Source organism: Globicephala melas, chromosome 7, assembly GCF_963455315.2.
Source record: "Globicephala melas chromosome 7, mGloMel1.2, whole genome shotgun sequence".
NCBI lineage: Eukaryota > Metazoa > Chordata > Mammalia > Artiodactyla > Delphinidae > Globicephala > Globicephala melas.
In genome coordinates this window covers 67,032,906-67,041,517 of record NC_083320.1, presented here as the reverse complement: position 1 = coordinate 67,041,517, position 8,612 = coordinate 67,032,906, and positions in this window count along the sequence as shown.

Below are 8,612 nucleotides of genomic sequence, written 5' to 3'. Positions count from 1 at the left end.
AATAAGATTTTTCCTATACCTTGATAAACTGATTCATCCGTATAGAGGATAAAAGCTCTAAAGCTAGCCAAATATGTTTGGGAAAAAAAAAAAACACAGAAAACACAGAGGGCTTGCTCCACCAGAAATAAAGATTTTTATATAAAACCATGGTAATGAATACAGTGTGGTTTTAGAGTAGAAAAAGACAGTTTAATCAGTAGAACTGAATAGGAATCCCAGAACCAGAGGTGTGTATATAGATCAACTTGTTAAATTGTAAAATGGATATTAAAAACACATTATCAAAGAATGAACTATTCCAAAAAGAGCATTTGGACATTAGCTTTACATATTAAACAATAATAATTAAAAATATAATCAGACTCTTAGCCAAACAATATACACAGATATAAATTCCAAGGGTATTAAAACTTACATACAAAAAATAAAAGTAGGAAATATTTGTGGCCTTAGGATGACAAAGAAATAAGAGTTATAAAGGAATAGATGAATTAATTTGTCCAGATCAAAATTTAAATCTCTGTGCACTAAGGATATCACAAACAAAATATAAGGACAAGCCACACACTGGAAGAAGACACTTGAAACACATATCATAAGGAAACTGAAGCAAGAAAATCTTAAAACCTCTTATATGTGATAAAAACACAACAATATAGTAAAATATGGTAAGGATTTGAACAAATACCAGAAAAGGAAACTTGAATTGTCAATTAACACAATCCTATGGAAAGCTATTCACATACATTAATATTTTCAAAATACTATTTCACACCAATCAGACTGGCAAAAAAAATTGTAACACTAAGTGTTGATGAGGATTAGGTAGCTTTGGTTCATTGCTGGTAGGGGTATAAATCATTAGGGCCAATTATGAAAGCATTTTTGAAGTACCTTGTAATATAGAAGATGCACAAAATCTTCAATCCAGCAATTCGATCCCTAGGTATATACTCTAACAAGAACATAAACAACACAAATAAAACCCTCATAAAAAGACATAACTTAGAATATTTTTGCAGCATTATTTGTAATGATGAAAACTTTGAAACAATCCCCCAAAAATAACATGTACAGAAATGGATAAATTTTGGTATAATCTTAAAAAGCAGCAAAAATGAAATACACACACACAACTAGATCTAATGAAAGAACAATAAGTAGATCAATATGAATAGATCTCAAAATATAATGTTTATTTACTTTTTAAAAGCAAGTTATGGAACAGTATGTATAGGATGATAGCATTACATAATTTTTCAAACACATGGGAAGAAAATATATCTTGTTTATGGATAGTTACATATGTAGTAAAAGTATAAAAAATGCACATAAAATTTGTGAATGTGATTACCTTTGAGGACAACAAAGGGGAAAACTATAATGTTTTATTTCTTTAAAAAATAGCCTGAAGCAAATATGACAAAATGTTATTTATTAATTCCAGGGGTAGGGGCGTTGTTGTCAGACATGGAAATTAAAGCTGCAAAGAAAGGGTATGAAATATTTCTGCTTCTTACACACTCAAGGAGTTAATGTCAGATCTCATTTCTCACAAGCTTTACCTCCCTGAACTTGAGTTATGGTTATTCTTCACATTAATACTTGAATAAATTTTACTTTAAACAACTTAAAATATCTACCATTTCAGAAGCAACTGACTCCTGAGCTTACACAGACATAAAAACTTGTGTGGAAGATTTAGGTATCCAGGAAGCACTAGCATTTTTTTTTTTTTTTTTTCTGTGATACGTGGGCCTCTCACTGTTGTGGCCTCTCCCGTTGCGGAGCACAGGCTCCAGACGCGCAGGCTCAGCGTCCATGGCTCACGGGCCTAGCTGCTCCGCAGCATGTGGGATCTTCCTGGACCGGGGCACGAACCCGTGTCCCCTGCATTGGCAGGTGGACTCCCAACCACTGTGCCACCAGGGAAGCCCAGCACTAGCATTTTTATTAGAACCCCAGGCAGAAATAAGGAAAAGCCCTCCCTCTGAAGTATCCTCTCCTACTAGTCAGTCTTAGAGCTCTGATGTTCTACCAACAGTTATTTCCTTGGATAATAGTATTGTTACATCTGATCACCCTTGTCTTCTTTCCTACCTACTGTCACTCACTACCTTCTTTCTAACCATCAGTAGCAATTAATATTTTCACATACATGGAATTTTTTAACCCCTTTCTAATCTAATGAAACAGCAAGCTAAGATGAAGAAACTTCTGATAGGAAGAATAAGAGTAGGAAATAACCTGTGTCAGAGCATTTATCAATTAGGTTGGGCTGGGACTGGCTTAGTATAGAACAACTCCAAAACAACTCCAAAACTCTAATTGGTTTAACATAAAAATGTTTCTTTCTTTGTCATGTTATACGTGCAAAGCAGATTGGTGGAGAGCTCTTTTTCACCAAGGAACTCAGGTGATAGAGTTACTTAAATGCACTTGTGCTAACATTAGTGAAAAAAAATAAATAAATAAAATAAATTGATACCATGGGAAATGTCAAGCACACTGCACATCTCATAACTTTACCATCTCATAACTTTGGTATCTGGAAGATGTAACCTTCTCAATACTATTTGTGGTTCAAGAGCAAGGGGGAAAGGCACACAAGCTCTTCACCACCACATACTCTTTTGGCCAGAAAAAGTTACAGGGTCCACTCACCCCAGAAATTGGCCTTCCATGTGCCTGAAAGGGAGGAATATGGAATGTTGGTGGCTGCTAGTAACATCTACCAAAATGCAGACCTGGGTTGGAGGTGGGTAGCTAGAGAGGACATCAGGAGAGGAGAGTCAGTGAAAGGTTGAAAAGAAGGCTAAGAAGGTACACAAGGAGCAGACCTCCCAACCCCTGCCTAAATATAACCCTCAGATTCAAATATTTGATTGACATACAGAAATTGGGGGAAAATAGTTTTAGTCCGCTGCTTTTAGCATAGAACTTCAATGTAAATGGTTACAAGATCTTCTGAATCAGAAACACAGGACAGGCATTTTCAAGAATTTTTTTTCAGACAGTTCAAGCCAGATCTCTTTTATTTTGCTGAGCACTACAATTGGAAAATAGGTGCTATGTCTTCCATAATTTAATGTGTTTATGGGAAAACACAAAAATCAAAGAAGCGTCATTCATTCTCATTCTTTCACTTCTGTTTATGAGATCCAGTACAAGAAAATGAAAATTTGTTAAAGTCCCAGAAACACTTTGTGCAGATTGTTTAAAAAATCTTTTAAGGGGATTATATATCTTCAGTGATGTTAAGGTTTGTGCAATTATGCCTAAAATTAATCTCATTTGGATGAGTCACTTTACCAAATTCGTTTATTATACGATAGCTTCTGCAATATATTTGATTCTCTTCCGGCTGTAGCTAAATTGTAATCATCTGTGCTGGCAAGTCTCTAGGTGAAGTTGCATACTAGGTATTTTTACATCCAAGGCAATTTAATGCCAAAATGTATCCGTGTTCTGTAACAAGAGATTCTAAACAAATCTAACAGAGTTTGTATGCTTCCTTTATCTTTTGTAAAAACTATTGGTAGTTGCAAAAATAACATAATCTGTTCTCAAGCATAGTATTTAATTATTGGCTCATAATTTTATTAGATTCAGTGCAGCAACTGTAATGAGTTTGTGTTCAATTCTGCATTCAGAATCAAGATCTAGGGATTAAGTAATCTTCTTATATTCCTATTCATAACTAAACTCCAAAAGCATTATATCAATTTGATAAGATGTAAAACCTCAAGGAAATTGCTGTGGTCAGCTAGATCTGTAGTCTTAATTTTGATAGCAGAGATAATATGATAACTTCCTCAGGAATTTATTTTCTTACAGTTCTTTTAAACCTACTGCATTCCTTGCAGGCGTGTCTCTGACAGCAAACCGAGAAGATTTTTTCCCCTTCATTTTTCATTTTTTGACAAAGAAAGAAAACAAAGTCAGGGAGTAATCCTTTTCCTAGAATAAGAGCAGCAGAGCCTTTTAAAGGACCTTCATTATTTTATGTGGTAAATGTTCACAGCTCTCACATTTATTGGCATAGCTGTCAACATGTATATTCAGTTTGATAATAATGTTCCAGCTTAACGAGACCTCTTGGAATTATTTATTATTAAATTTCATTACTTTCTGCAAATGTTCATGCTGATTAAGCCCACCCTTTCAGGCTCTACCACACTTAGACCAGTCACAGTGTGACGTGACAAGATGGTGAAATTTAAGCTAACGTACTTTCCACAGGAACTGTCTTGTCAAACCTTTAAATATAATTAAATGAAATGTCTGTTGACGTAACTATGGAAAGTGGAAAAACTCATTTATAAAATCAACCAACCATACCTGAAGAACATTTGCACTTTCTGACATGACAAGAATTACTTAAACATTTTGGACTGCCTTTGTGTGGGAAGAATTGCCACATGTGGCATTTGCCAAATATTCTGCCCATTATACTCTGCTATAAATATGGTACATCCTGACGAGCATTACTCCCAAGGCTCAGACCTCCATAAAAATGCCTTGAAAAGTATCAAGTGATATAGAAATATAACATGCTATTATCTTTACAGATGTTGACAGTCAGGAAAGATCTTGTCTAAATTCTTGATGATTCTGTAATGTAATAAAAGAATAGGAATATATTATATATTATCACTATTGCCATAAGAGGAAATCTAGAGAGTAATTTCATGCATAGCATGGAGAAAGCCTGTGAATGGGATAGATAGATAAATAGATTATAGATAGATAGATAGAATTTCCAACATGGAATATGAAAGTGTTAAGGTTTTATGGAGTCAATTCAATAGGAAAAAGCACTGTGGTAATAAGAGAAAGGGTATGGGCCCACTAAATCAAAATCGTCATGGGCAAGCTGTGGGATAAGAATATCCCAAGAATATGCCCAAAGAATGGCAGCCAAAAGCAGCTTAAACTTGTCCATTTGGGGTGCCCGCATTGTACTTCAGAGTTCTAGCACTGCACCAACCATATTTTTATACTGGGTTTGTCCTCAGTTTTCATGAGTTCTTTGAGGCCAGGGACCTTGTTTTATTGTTTGTTTTGTTTTCTTTTATGTTTCATTTCTTTAGCACCTAGAACAGTATCTAAGACATAGGAGGTGATCAATAAATGTTAAATAGATTAATTGGAAGTAGAGAAAATAATCATAACCAAAAACCAACTTGGAAAATTTCCTTACATGCAAATGGGCTTAAAATTATTTTCATATTCCTCAAAAGGAGAAACAAAATGAGGTACTGGTGAAGGTGGAGGCAGAAAAAAGTAGCCAAAATTTTTTCTAAAATTCTGAGGAATGATTATTTTATACCCTTTCTTTCTGATGTGGTCTGGTTGGATATGTATCTGTTATTCAAATCAGCAAATATTTGGGTGCCTCCTTTTGAATGCCTAGGCAGCATCGAGAAGATAGACTAATATACGCAGTGCATTTCCTACTCATGAGGACCATATAGTCTGTTTCAAACACATGCTGATTTTACAAAGCCCACATCAACACACCCTCAGAAATGTAAAATTTTGAGAGAACAGCGTGCTGTGTTAATCTACTATTTTTCTCTTGGAAGATCTCATCAAAAGGTACATGTCAAGTTGTGCTTTGGAGTACAGCAAGATTGTGAATAAGTGAAGGAGGCCTTGAATGAGGAAAAAAAGCCGACTTTTAGGGAAGTAGATATGAAAAGAGGGCATGAGAACCTACCCAAAACAAAAGGAGTGGTGAGCAAAAGTAGAACCCAGAAAGATTTTGGAGACAACAGGCTCACATCTAAAACAATTTGGAAGGTAGGGATTGAAAGATTATGATAAAGAATGGAAATAATCAATGGGCTTAAAAGTTATGCATACAGTAGCAGTCATTTATCCTCTTAACCAAAATTTGTTGAATAATTATTATGTTCTCATAGAAAAAGGAGAAAGGAAAGGATTTTTAAGATAGCATTTATTGAGTTATTTTGTGCCAAGCCCGAGGCCTCCTGTTTTACCTACAGTATCTCAATCCTTGTGGTGATTCCTTTTGTAAAAGGAAAGTGAAGTACAGAGAAGTTATTTGTGCCAAAGTCACAGAGCTGTTAAGTGGACTTGAACCCCCGCCTTTCTATAACAAAAACACATGTTTTGTTTTGTTTTTTCCCTGTCCCTTGCCCACCATGTACATACTGCCTCCCGAAGTTGCCTCCAACCAACACATCCAGTGACGGGTCCTCTACACAAAGACCTTTTAAATAACAAAAGAGATATATATAACATCTTACAGAAAAACCCAATACATAGCTACATAGCTAGATAGTGATAGAGATTTGACCATTAAATAGCAATTGAAAAGCACCACGCAAAAGCAACTGTAAAATAGTTTTATCAAAATTTTGGACAAACAAACAAACCCAGAAGTATGAAGAAATCAAAAACAAATTATACCATCAGCATCCTTAAACGTACATACACGCTTCTACAAATCCAGAACCTTCGTTTCTTAATCACTGAACCTATTTTAAATCATTTTACAATTGCTATTTTATTCACCCATAATGTTTGCCCACAGATATATTTGTATCATGCTGAGTTTGGGATAATGTTAGAGCACGTAGTTCATAATAACCTAATGAGAACTGGAGTTACAAAAGTAATCTTCAGAAAAATATCTCCATAATCAGCCTCAAACAGGTGGTGTCCAGGGTCCAACGTAAGAAGACCTGGCCAATCCCAGAGTTCAATCCAGACTCTTGAGATGGCCTTGAGGCTACTGTTTGTATTCACCATGGTTTTTCCATCTGTAAATTAAGATTGAAAATCTCTTCTTCAGTTTCCTGTCTTTTACAGTAAGGCACCAAACTTAAACAGTAAATTAGTGTTCTACAATGGCTCTGACTACATAGTCTCCAAGGAGTAAGTAACTAGATTCAATCCTATGGAAGGGCACAGACAGAGCCCCCTTCAAAGGACACTGGAAGAGGGTTGGCAGACCTTTCTGTCCAGGAGTATTGTACTTTGACATCATTGGCACTTACACTGCCAGCCCCTTAGTCAACCCATGGAACATATTCAGTGCCATGGCTGGACAATACTGGGGCCTTAGGAAACATAACAACAGCATTATCTACTGAAAAGATCTTTTGAAAAAGATCTTAGGTCTTTGAGTCAGGCACTCATGATTTGAAAACAAACTCTAATACTTTACTTTTCTGTTTTCTCTTCTGTGACACCTGGATAGCACAACTTCCCATCTGGGTTTTTTTCAATGGTTAAAGGAGGTAAACCATGTAAAGAGCCTATGATAGTGTCTGAAACTTAGCAGAGCTCCAAAATAATAGTTACTCCTGGTATTGTTTGATTGGCCCTATAACACAGCTAAGAAAACAGAAGTATAAAGAGTTTAAATGTCTTTTCTTCTATCACACAATGGAAAGACCTGGACTGACTCCAAATTTGTGTTCATAGCAGAGAAGAATCTGTGATCTGGAGAAAAAAGCATTTTAAAAAACATATTTGGAGGTCAGAGTTGCTAGGGCAATTTCACAATTTTATAATTAACTAAAAATAGCTTTATTGTAAGCCAAGGGATCTCAACAGCAGTCCCAGTTTGATCTGGACATCTACACTTCACTGCTTATACTTCACAACAAACCTTCAAATTGGAAAATGCACTGGAGTAATTAAGATTTTTAATTGGAAGAAAAAGTATACAATTTGCAAAATGTATTTAATTAGCCCTCAGACCACTCACTGATCCAACACATAATTTCCAAAGCAGTTGTAAAATTCAGTACATAGTCTTTGCTAAAAAGGAAACCATATTATTTAAAAAAAACCCAGCTAGATCTGACTTAGAGGGTAAATGTGTCCAGATCAAATTATATTCTTACTTCTTGACGTTTAGCCCAATCCCCTTTAATGTCTCACTTCTTTTTTAATACTTTCAAGCTTGTTTTTTTATTAATTATACAAATCATTAGTATTAAAAGGCAATATAATTGTTTCAAGAAGTGGCTTCACAGACTATCTGCATATTTAATCAACTGCCTCTAAATTTTTAATCATTTGAGTCCAGGTTCTTGTCTTGAAGCTTAACATGATAACAAACCTACCAACCGGTAGAACTAATTGGTACAAAATTAGTCAATAATTTATAAGGTAAGGAAAAAAAATATTGGCTGTTACGAAGGTATAAGACCACCAGCCATAGTTATTTCTGAGAGGTAGCAGCAAAAACAGTACTTGGTTCTACAAATCTATGGCACACTGCTGACATCCACTGGCAGTTCCTTGGCATTGTTCAGATTCTTTGAATTTTTAGTGTAAGACTTGTAAAAACAAAAAATCATTGGGTCTTACATATTTATGCCTTTCTTTAATGATAACATTAGTTGGATTAACCTGTACATCCATTACATTGAGTGAATCATGTGTCCAGTTTTTAAAAGCTTGAAATTCAATAATAGATGGGAATCATTCTGTGTATTCTGAGTTAGAGTGATTCCAGTGAAGCTCCTGACCACTGTAAGTTTGAGAGAAGACAAACGGAAACATAGTGAGAAGAGAAAACATCTTCACTTCGGTAGTGAAAATCAGTATTGTAGTGTTATACTAAT